Source organism: Hyperoodon ampullatus, assembly GCF_949752795.1.
Source record: "Hyperoodon ampullatus genome assembly, chromosome: 15".
In the NCBI taxonomy this organism is placed as follows: Eukaryota; Metazoa; Chordata; class Mammalia; order Artiodactyla; family Ziphiidae; genus Hyperoodon; species Hyperoodon ampullatus.
Genome location: NC_136928.1, coordinates 84,286,591 through 84,298,273, shown reverse-complemented (window position 1 = coordinate 84,298,273; position 11,683 = coordinate 84,286,591).

Below are 11,683 nucleotides of genomic sequence, written 5' to 3'. Positions count from 1 at the left end.
GTGCTCCATATGGTTTAAAATGAAATCAGTCCCTGGAAAAGCCAGACTGTGGAGCTTGTGAAGGACGCCCTTAGGCCTCTGCTTCCCCTGCCCACCCACCCCATCTCCACAGACTTCGCAATGTGGGTGGTCAGCAGAAACCCACCCAAAGACGCCTACATCCTAATTCCCAGAACTTGTGAACATGCTGTGTGACGTGGCAAAGCAAAAGGATGGTTATAGTTGGAACCAGTGGTGCTCAACGGCTGACCTGAAAATAAGGAGGTTTTTCCTGGATTACCTAAATGAGCCCATTGTCATCACAAAGGTCTTTAAAAGTGGAAGAAGGAGGCAGAAGAGAGGAATTAGAGGCAAAAGAGACCACTGAAGAAAGGCAAGAGAGATAAACCTTGTTGACTTTGAAGATGTCCCATGAGACAAGGGATGCAGGAAGCCACCAGCAGCTGGAAAAGGCAAGGAAAAGGGTTCCCCCCAGAGCTCGAGAAAGGAACAGAGCCCTGCCCACACACTGACTTCAGCCCAGAGAGACTTTTGCCATATTTCTACCCTACAGACTTTAAATTTGTGTTGCTAAGCTGCTAAATGTTTGTGGTAATTTGTTTCAGTAGCAACAATGTGTATATACATATAGTGTACATATATATAAACTATATATATATATATAACAATATATATAAAACAATGTATATATATTATATACATATAAAACAAGTGGAGAAACTACCCACTCACACTGCATCCCTTGAAAAACTTTATTTAATCTGAACTTGGGATCATTTATGCTGACTTTGAGCTTCATACAAATTTGAGTTTGAGACAGACAGTTGCTAAGGAATTAGAATGAACATAAAAAGTGATGACAATTTTCCATAATGTTCTTCCTCTCTTTCAAAGACTTTCAGAGTATTGACCTCATTAGGAAGTGCTGGAAGGAGCAAACCTTAATTCTCATGTTTTCTTTGGTAGCATTTCCTGTCCAGTGATACAAGGACCACCATGACAGTCCCAAGAGGACATTTCCCCAGTCTACAGTCAAGGTTCTGTTCAGCCTCTGTCGTCTAATGACAAATCCAAGCATGAAGACAAATAATTCATCTCTGTTCTGTGAATTTTCCAAACTTTACACAGTATCTCCTGCCCCTGCTCCACAGTGCTGTAGGCAAGTAGGATGCATTCAGCATGTGTAATCTGGCTCATAAATTAATCTCTTTGGTCCCTTCATCCTATGTTCTTCTTTAAGCCCCCTCCAATCTGTCAACAGATTTTGTGGTACTGAAGCACTCCTCTCTAGATGTGTCACACCAGCAGTGTGAAAGAAAAGCTGTATTAAAGACACAACATCTCATTTTAATGAAGAAATGACAGCTGTGAGTGTGTGTGTGTATGTGTACACACACATGTATGCACTATATGTGCTATGTAGGCTTTTAGAGATCATCCAATTCCACAATTTTACTCTTTTCCCTCGTTCATTCATTCATTCATTCCCCCATGCATTTGAAAGCCAGGCTTGTGTCAGGCAGGGTTCCAAGATACAACAGTGAACAAGACAGACATGGATTCTGTGTTGACAGATCTTATATTTCTGTGGGAGAACAGGTAATGAACTAATACATAAATAAATCAAGAAGATCGTTCCCTATGATGACAAATGAAGTAAAGAAGTGAGAGCATAACAGGTGGGGATGGAAGAGATAGCATTAGATCAAATTAGAAATGGGGGTGGAGCGTATAGGTCAAGAGGGCCTTCTGGGTAATGGATATTTTAATCTGAGAACTGAAAAAAAAAAGTAGATGCAGAGTTTTGGGGGCCAGGAGAACATCTCCTCTAAAGGCCTGAGATGTTAACAAGCTTGGGCTATAAAGGGGTCCCAGAGGATGTGCAGCACAGCAGGACAGAGGCAGAGGGTGGTCAAGAAGGCAGAAGACAGCATGTCCATGGACCACAGCAAGGCATTTAGCTTTTGGTCCGATTGCAGATCGGTGTTAGATCATACAGTGGTTCTATTTAGTTTTTTGAGCCTCCTCCATACTGTTCTCCATAGTGGCTGCACCAATTTACATTCCCACCAACAGTGCACAAGGTTTACCTCTTCTCCAGAGCCCTGCCGACACTTATTTGTTTTCTTTTTGATAATGAGTGACTTCATCCTTTAGGAATAAGAGAAGGAGGATGAAATAGCAAAGGAGGTGGAGAAGAGCTTCCAAGAAAGGGAATGGACTCTCTGCACAGTCTAAACGCTGTAAAAAAATAAATAAATAAATTAGGGTCCAGGGAGGAAGGAAATGACATCATCAAAGAGAAGTAGTTGAGTTTTGAAAGATCCAGGGCTCTCGCATTCAGCTGTGGGGTCTTGTCCAGGAGAAAATGTGTGAGGGGAAGTTGTTATTGATTGCTTTTAGAGGTTTCCATAAATTTCCGTAATGTTCTAGAACTAGTGATTTGACATAATTAGTATTACAAATACTGTATACACAAAGTTAAATGATACTGTAAGGTAGTCCATTGCTCTGCACTCTTTCAGTAACAAGTGCCTGACACGATTCAAAGTTGCTGAAGCAAAAACTGGAAATTGTTCACTCACATTCAGTAAGAAGTCGGACTGGTGCTGAGTACAGAATCCCAGGGACTCAAGTTCGGATACAGTCAGAATTCTCTCCCTGTGTCTCTCAGCATTAGTCCTTCCATCAGCCAACATAATTTCTTGGTAATGGACATTGTCACCCTCCATCTCTCTGTGGCAGGGGACAGTGAGGTATGACACCAGAAAGATGCAGGTATCCAATATCTCAGCCTCAGGCATCTAGAACAAGGACAGAATCTTCCTCCTGGAGTCCACATAGGAAATTCACAGGATCATCTCCCTGGGACCTATGTCACCCCTTTGTTGACCACTTGGGACAGAACAGAGAATAAGGAGTGACCTATCCTGGACTCCCATGGAGAGGAGGGGCTACACTCCCCAAAGGAAGGAGGTCCTCTTTCCAGCAAAAGACCGGGAGGGATGGGAGCGGAGGAAAGCACCAGCTGTCCACTGCAGACAGCCAGCAAATGCATTATCCTGTCAACAAATGCATGTCCAATTAAAGGACAATTCAGTCTTCTCACTTGCTACCAAGTAAATTTTAATAGTCACAACTATTCCAGCTGAAAAATAGATTCTCTTCTCCTGGGGCGTTAATATGCAAAGACAGCAGCATCCAATAGAGGCTGTTCTTGAGTTAATTTTGTTAGGTGGCGGCAGTAGGGACATAAGTTTTGGCTTAAAAAGAATCCAGCATGCTGAAATAGTTTTGATATTTTCCTTCAGAACTGATGAATAAAACTTAAGACATTCTACAAGAGACCACATGGACAATTTTTTAATTAGTTCACCTTGCTATCCAAGTGGGAAACCATTGTTATGGTTATTACTACATAAAATGCATGATAAAATAAGAAAAGAATTCCAGAATCTCATATTATTATGTGTTGAAAAATATATATATACATATACATACCCACAGATACATACACACACACACAACTGAACAAAAGATATTCTAGAGCCACAAATATGTCTATCTGTTTTTATTTGTTCTGGGAGCTCATACAAGAGCCCTCGTCTGGCATTGACATGTAAATGAGTCAGTGATGGAACTATGCTTGCTCTGTCCCTGATCTACATGTCAATACCTGACTATTCTGTAATTTATGTACACAGAGAAATCAGCGACTAGGCACAAGTCTTATCACCCCTGAACACATGTTAAAAATTTACTCCCTGAAATCGGTATGCTCGAATCCAACTTACTAATATAGGCTAATGTACTTTACAAGTTTATTCACATGCAAAGTATATTTTGAAGCTATTTATCTTTCTTTTAAAAGAAATCACTGCCTTAAAGACATCTTTGGGGTCAGGAGCCTCTGATTTCTGCATTAAAATGTCCAGCTGTGTATCATTGAGCAGAGTGATTCAAGCCAACGTGCACACCTGCTGACAAGGTTCCCCTGCAGCCTTTTCATGACCAGACACCCAAATATCACTGTTTATGTCCTGCTCAGATGACTGATACTTGAAGATCTGTGTTTTAGAGTTTATACATTAGGCCAATTATGATGAAAAATCTGGTTCCATGATGGCAGTAAGGCTGTGCCCATCACAAGTCCTGTCACTTCAGAAATGTGTGCCCCAAGGAGGCTTGGACCAAACTCCATTCCAGTGTCAGGCCTTTGGGCAGGGAGAGCAGCCCCTAAGCACTCTGTTAAATGCCTTCAGGTAAATTGCCCTTGTCCATTGAGGTCACCTGACTTTCCTGTTTCAGCACCTCCTCGAAAGGCAGCAACTAGCAGCACCGTGTGACTTCAGACTTCCTGTGACAAAGTTGCGAAGCCTATTTTCATCAGAGCTGGTTTTCAAACATCTGTTAAAACTGAGTAGGCTGAGAAAGAACCCAGCCTCATGAAATCATTTTTTAAAACTTTAAGATCGATATGTCCTAATGAGGGAAGTATACAAATGTATTAGTTGCAGAAAATGGTCAGGTCTCTCTAAGGTGAAGTAAAGCAAATGCTGATCTTCAATGTCTATGAAATTTCTTTGGAAATATTTTATGATGCTATTCCTCATATCTAATTCCCACTATTTCGATAATTTTAAACATTGCTGTAGGATGAAGGGCAACATGCTGTGATGGGAAAACAGCTCTGGAAAGTAAATCACAGACCTGGGTGCTTATCTGCTTGGCTTTCCTTGGGGATCCCAGGAGAACCCCCAGGACCTCTCTTGGCCTCAATTTATATTTATATTTATTTATTTGTAAATATTTATATTTATATCTTATATCTGTAAGATTAGAGGATTTTAAATATTTGTTAAATGTTCATATCTTGTATAATGCTAATTAATTATCACTTTCATTTAGGGAAACCCAGAATGGCTCTTATGTACTGACAGTGATGGATGCAAAGTTGTAGAGTCTTAAGTCCTCTGACATAGAATTAGAGTTCCTGCTTTTCTCTTTGTATCTCATTGAACTTCTGACTGTATTCTTGTAAAAATTAAGCAAAGCAAAACCAACCAAACAAAAAAAAACTAGGTGTGCTAGAGGTTGAAACTGTGGGAGACGTAATATTTACAAGTAGGTCTGGGGCTTCCCTGGTGGCGCAGTGGTTGAGCGTCTGCCTGCCGATGCAGGGGACACGGGTTCGTGCCCCGGTCCGGGAAGATCCCACATGCCACGGAATGGCTGGGCCCGTGAGCCATGGCCGCTGAGCCTGTGCGTCTGGAGCCTGTGCTCTGCAACGGGAGAGGCCACAGCAGTGAGAGGCCCGCATACCACAAAAAATAATAATAATAATAAAGTAGGTCTGAACGTGACCAAGAATCTTCACTTCTGACAAGTTCCAGGTGGTGTTGCTGGTCCAGGGCCTACACTTTGAGAATCACTAGTGTTGTGTGTCTATCTAATTCCAACATTAACTTGACATCATTAGGAATCACTTTAGGGGGTTTCTGATTTTTTCCCTTTTTGAAGAGAGTTCTCTAAAGCCTAAGTAAGGTCCTAAGGTTAGGAACGTATTTTTACTTATCAGAAGCATCTTCTACCATGAACAGATATTGTTTTTAGGAATACCGTGGCAGGCAGGTAGGCAGGCAGGCAGCATGTGCAGTCCTGATAGTATCGCCTTATACCCCAAATCACATGCAGGCAGAGAGAGGCTGCAGCTCTGGGAACATTTTCTTAGTCCTCCTTCCATAGTGTAGCTTCTGGGAGCAACCGTGAGACTAGGGGTTTTTCCAAAGACCACCTACCACGTGACAAAAATGTGCAGGGATGTCCCCCTCTCCATCCTTAGAAACCAAGGGAAGCACACAAGGTCCCTCAAAAGCCCAGCACGTTTTCCACTTTCAGCTGGAATCACATGTGATGCTCCCAGCGACCCTGTGTGCGCAGTTCTCCTCGGCTGGAACAGGAGGCTGCTTCTCACACCCAGGTGAGGCTCAGTTCCCTGTCCAGGAAGAAGGTCACTCTCCTGATAGCTGCACTGTATGTTGTTGCAGGATCAGAACTAAGTAGGTAGCATACTAACAGTTAAGTGTTTTAGCTTACACATTTAGAAACATGCTTTGAGATGTCATTCTCAGGTTCTTTCCTTCTTTCCTGCAAGTTAAGTGTTAAAGTTCAGAGGATGATAGGAAGCTGCAAAGCAGGGCGGGGTGCAGGAGAGGGTTCTGGGCTTTGACAACCATCCAGTCCCCATGAAACATCTCATCTAACCATTTGTGCCGTCGGCCTCCCACCTTCCCCGCTAGTGAGATCTGATTCAGAGACTCAGAGAGAAGGGGGCTGACTGGCCTGTCTCCTTAGGGGAGGGCTTGACAACTGAACCCCAGAGGCCCACCTCCCTCGGGATCCCCCCACACAGAAGCTTTCCCAGAACATCACTTTCTCCCCTCTTCTCCCCTTTTTATGGGCTTGCAGAGAGCATCTCTGCCCCTTGATACCGACACATCTACAGGGTCCAAATATTTCTTTTACAGACAAGGAAACTGAGGCCAAATAAGTTAGAGCGTTTTCCAAATGGCAGGAAAGAAAATCAGCTCGAGGACCAGACTGAATTCCGTGTCACCATACTCCAGGCTGATGTCCTGGGAAGGAAGATACATAGATATATGGTTTTGTTCTATTTCATCTGAGTTACTAGGTACTATGTTCCTTTTTTCTCCTTACTATGAAACTATATAAGGGTTTCTGAAACTGGGCACTGTGGATCTTTGGGACAACAAGATCTTTGGTTGGGGAAGGCGCATTATGCACTGTAGGATGTCTAGAGCATCTTGGCATCTTCCTGCCAGATGCCAGTAGCACCAACCCTGACAGTTGTGATAACCAAAAATGTCGCCCAACTTTCCCAAACACGCTCCAAGGGCCAAGACCTCCCAGGATGAGACCCATTTAAATTATCCTGTGGCAACTAATAAGCTGCTAATATATGTCAAGTATTTTACATATGAAAAATAACTATTTTTTAAAATAAATTTACTTATTTATTTATGGCTGCATTGGGTCTTCGTTGCTGCACACAGGCTTTCTCTAGTTGCAGCAAGCGGGGGCTGCTCTTCGTTTTGGTGCAGGGGTTTCTCATTGTGGTGGCTTCTCTTGTTGCGGAGCACGGGCTCTAGGCGCGCAGGCTTCAGTAGTTGTGGCTCTCAGGCTCTAGGCACGCAGGCTCAGCAGCTGTGGCACACGGGCCTAACTAGCCGCTCCGCGGCATGTGGGATCTTCCCGGACCAGGGCTCGATCCCATGTCCCCTGCATTGGCAGGTGGATTCTTAACCACTGCACCATCACGGAAGTCCCAGGAACTATTTTTAAAAGGGTATGTGTGGGAAGTATATTTGGGTGTGTGTCTGGATGTATCGTTCCGTGTGTGTGTGTGTGTGTAAATGATAAAGAGTTCCACTAGATTCTCTTTGGTTAAATCAAAATGCGTTGAGACTTCTGTTTCTGGCCAAGATGGAGTCAGAGTGACTGGATTTACCTTTCCGCCTGAAACCATCAAAACTCCAGGCAAGTTGTCAGCAACAGCAATTTCAGATGCTGGTCCTCGGGCAGGGCGTGCAGGGCTCTGGAGAGAGGATAATGGGGGGGGGCTGCCATCCCCTCCACAGCTGCCCCAAGTGTGTCCAGGAAGGCACCTCCCCAAGTTAGGAGGCAGGACGCAGCACATCTTGTGTCATCGTGGTGGACCCAGCATCTCCACATCCTGCACAGCCCAGCTCATGCACGCGTGATGCTCCGCCCTCAACCTGAGAGATGCTGTCCTGGGGAGAGGAGGCACGAGCCATGGCCCCTCGCCTCCAAGTGGGGTGGACACGTTTGAAATCTGCTTACAGTGCATTGAAGATACAATGATTTCCTGTTTCAGAGAAAATATCTCCTTTCTAGAAAGGCTATTCTCTTGGCGTACAATTTCCCCATGTAATTTTGGGGAAAAGTAATTGCAATCTTGTTAATACACAGACTTTTTCTTACTGACTGAAAATAGTGGTAATTTCAATCTGGCTGTAATCACTGGTATTTATCTATTTTCTGATGTGTAAATCAGCAGCCTTAGCATTGGACAATCAGACCCTCACCCCACCCCACCCCAGGGAAAGGAAGAGTTTCCCAGCCAAACAGAAACAGAGGGAGTGGATCACGCTACGTACTTGCCAAACCTCAATTTCCCTTTCTTTTAAAAAGAGATAATATGGTAATAATAATACTAACATGATCATGATGAGATCTTCCTCCCAAGTTTCAGGGAGTGATAAATGCATTCTTACATATGTGATGCTGAGCAGAGCCTGCTTGCCATAAATACTGAGACTTTGGCTACTCCAGTATCACCGTTATTACTATTACTACTTTTACTCTTGCTATTAGAAGAAAGAGATTATACAGAGAAGGGTGGAAAACTGGGTTAGAATCCCAACTATGAGACCTACTTAGCCATTTAATCATAGAAAGTCAATGGTCACCTCCTGCTCTATTTCCCTGTAAGCAAATGGCGATAATGATGAAATCTTTCTCTAAGCACAAGGGAGCCAAGATCCAAACGCAAGGCTGTTTGACTCCAAAACCCTTCCTGCTTCATATCCCATCAAAGCCAATTATTGGTGAATCTAATTCTAAAAAGCCACATCGTCCTTTAGAAGGCACCCCGATGACAAAGCCACCCTGCAACATCTCTGAGTCCTGGAGTCCTAGATTTCACATATGAAACAACTCAGGATAAATGTGGATTTGTATCTGTTCTTATCTCCTTCCACAGAGTTGCTACCACTCCCAGAAAATTCCTTCTGAGCACTGCCTGGCCCACCATCTGCGATATGCCATTTACCTAGACAAACCTTCCTGCGGCAGGAAATGCAGGGCCAGGCAGACATGACTCAGAGCTCCAATTAAAAAAGGAAATTTGCATTAGGAGCTCTAACTGCCTGTTTCAATTGAGAACAGCAGCTTTCTCCTCCTTCCTTCCTAAGGAGAGAGGAACCTCAGGGATGTGGGTTTGGATTTCTGCGAGGGGGATGGGGTGTGATTGTCCGGGTTCGAACTGCTTACTGTGGCGGAGGATCGGAAACCTGGCAACACGCAAAGGTTTGGGAGGCGCCCACGTGGAGAAGATCAGCTCCCTTCCCCCCGGGCCCTGTCTCTTTAACTCCTCTCCATCCGTTCTCTGTGAGATCCTGGCAGCCCCTCGCAGCCGTGACCTCTCTAAACTGTCAGCCTCAGATTAACTGATACTTCATCAATTTCGCCTGAACTACATTTGCAACCCACTCTCAGGAGGACGGCCAAGTGCATCAAATGCCAGGCATTAGCCTCCCAGAGCCAGATTTCCTTCAGAACGGTGGGGCATTTTCCAATATTCTTGCAGGGGCCTGGGCAACACGCCGAGGGGGACTTTGCCCGGAGGGGAAAAGCAGGAGCCTCTGATTATTCCTTGTAAATTTTTCATGAGGACATCTGCCCACCCTCGCTCCTCTGGAACTGCCCTCATCTCAGCCCCCCTCTGCATTCAGGCCTCCTGACAAGGCATGAAAAACGAGAATGACTGGGCTCGCCCCCCATTAGCCAGGAAGTGGCTGCTAGGAGCCTGGGATTTCAGTCTCTGGAGGGGCCAGGCTGCTGGAGAGGGGTCTTCGAAACAAAAGACCAGCGGGAGATGGATGAGTCTTAGGTGAGTCTACAGAGCAAGGCCACTCCTCCGGTAGGTGGCCTGGACACACAGATGGTCCTGGATGATAAAGCCGGCCTGGCCCAGAGAGAGCTGTTAGTCCTGCAGCCTGCGGACCCCACCGATCTTGGCCTGGGAAATTAGGGTCCTTGGTCCTACCTTCCTTGCACTTCTTGGGGGGGCCTCCAGCATGGGGTGGAAAGGCAGGCTCCCCATGCTCCCATATTCATATCCCCCAAGTCAAAGCCAGGGAGGATTAAAGTATAGAGATGGGGGAGGGAGGTGCTTCCTTAGTTAAGTAATAAAATACATCTAACCATTCCTTTGGAAATACCAGCAACTCACAAGCTTCAAAATCCTCTCTCTTTCCATACAGTTCAAATCAAGAGCCAGCACCTCTTTCTCATTAATGCATCAAATCATGTCGATGTCCTTTTTGTGCTCCCTTTGAAGTGGCATGTGCTTCAATTTATTTTTAATCTTCTAAGTGATGTCGTAAGGGCTGCCACCCAGGTGACATATGAAGTCGGTTCTTCCAGGCGGAAGAGCTGCAAAGGCCAGTTGGACCCACACTGGACCCATGTGCTGAAAAGCGTCCAGGGTCAGAGATTGACCTCCAACGCGGGGAGATGCCTGGAAAGGAGGATTCCACGAAAGAGGGAAATTTATGAAGACACTCACCGCGCACACCTTGGAAAGGACACCTTTTGTGCTGAGCTTGGCCGATCCTCGGGGAGCCGGGGGCGGCCCTCCGTGGAGCAACGGTGCCCCCAAGCGGTCGCCCGTCGCCGCTCCCTCCCTTCCTCCCCGTCGCCGCCAACGGGGAGATGACAGAGAGAAAATGAGTTGCTATGAACTGTTGGCCTGAACATCACATCTTTAAATAGTTATCCACATGAAAGAAGGCCTGGGACTGATTCAAAGCCACCTTGATGGGAAAATCTGAGAATGCCCATAAAAAGCAGCGCACAGAACTGAGGAATGTTTCTTTTCTTTGCTGTTGCTTTGTTTTGCGCTTTCCTCCCCCACCCCCTCCCCAAACAGCTATACTGGCGATTACATATTCCACAAGAAAATAAAATTAAATACATTTACTTAGTTGCTTAATTAATTTGTGGATATCTACCACGATCCAATTCAAAGATCTGAACCACAGAAACGTAGCTGGGAGGGGTGCGGGGAGGACCTCCTTCACCCTAAAGCAGGAAAAGAGATCTGAGAACCGGGAGTCAGGCAGACGCAGATAAAACTCCTGCCCTGATGTGGACGGTACATGGCTGATGACTTTAGATTAGTCGTTTTGCTGTTGGTGTTTTGGTTTTCTCGTCTGTGAAATGGATCCTCTGTGAAATGATATTATTCAAGACAGTGATTCTGAATGATGCAGTCAATACGGATGGGGGTTAAGCTTCCTTTCAAATCCCTGCCCATATTCCTGATGTCTTTCCTCCTCCTCTGCCTCTCCTTCGACCTCATGCTTTCTCCTCTTCACCTGAAAGTCTCACCTCCATCCTGCCCTCCTCCCGGGAAGCCCCTTCCCAGCATGTCCACGAGTGTCCACGACTCAGTTCCTTTCTGATCATCCATGTCCTCAGATGTTCTCGTTTTCTATCCCTCGGTTCCACAGCCACACAGTGGATGCTTAAAAATCCTTAGTGGTGAATAGGTTGGTTCTCAAATTAGAAATGCCTGAATTTCGAGGCAGAAAGCACAATGACAAAATCTTTGGATGCAGAATCTAACTCCAACACTGGATTTATCTCTCTGTGTCACTGAGCAGTCACAACTTCTGAGAAGGTTTTTTCCATCTATAAAGCAAAAGGTTGTGCTGGAAAAAATAATAGTATTTTTTTTTTGGAAGTTTTCAACTCATTACTTACTGAAGCCTTTAATAATCTCCCATGGTGAGTTGTTTGAGAAAAGGTTATTTAGTGAGTGCTGGAAATTACTAGATTAAATCATGTAAAGTTGCTA